Below are 800 nucleotides of genomic sequence, written 5' to 3' on the forward strand. Positions count from 1 at the left end.
TTCTTCTTTACATATGGTAATAGCTTTGATCTAGGAGATAAGATACCTTCTCTAAAAGCCTTATTTAGCGTGCTCAGCTTTTAATGTGTGACTCCTCACAGGCATTCACACAAAGGGAATGGTCCCCTGGGCTGGTAAATGTCAGGTATAAAACACACACCTAATTCAGGGACCCCTGGCATTGTAAGTCCAGGGCTCAGACCGAAGGCACGTTTCCAAGGGTGAACTGATGGGGCTCTGCCTAAATATACCCCATATCCCACCAAAATTCTGGGGTGTGTTCATGTATAGTTATCAGCGGTCTCCCACTACTTTCATTTACTCCTGTTCCTTGGAATAAATACTCCATCTCAATTTACTCCTCCTAAATCTACTGATTAGTCCCTCCAAAGTACATATTTTAATAAATGAGTATCTTCCTTCTAGATTTGTATAACCTATCACATTTCGTATTGCACTTAGTTCAATTGGAAAAGAGGGTCAGATTTTCCTTCATTCTCAATAGAAACATTTGACTTGCCACCTATAAGAGAAAGCTGGGGCCTAGCAACGCTTATGCTCTCTAGCGCCACCTGCTGTTAGCACAGGCCTAGAGTCAGCTGAGAGAAGAAGTCCAGTTTACCTTAAGAGAGGTGTGGGGAGTACCTCATTAAGACACAAAGTATCCCTCCTCTACCCCAGACTACAAGTTCAAGCAAGGAAACGAGCAGGCAAATGTAAAACAAACCACATAGAGTAATTGCCTTCTGACCAATACCTTTGCGTCTGAAAATATCCTAAGAAAATTAGAGAATTCATTA

Source organism: Mastomys coucha, unplaced genomic scaffold (assembly GCF_008632895.1).
Source record: "Mastomys coucha isolate ucsf_1 unplaced genomic scaffold, UCSF_Mcou_1 pScaffold2, whole genome shotgun sequence".
Classification (NCBI taxonomy): Eukaryota; Metazoa; Chordata; class Mammalia; order Rodentia; family Muridae; genus Mastomys; species Mastomys coucha.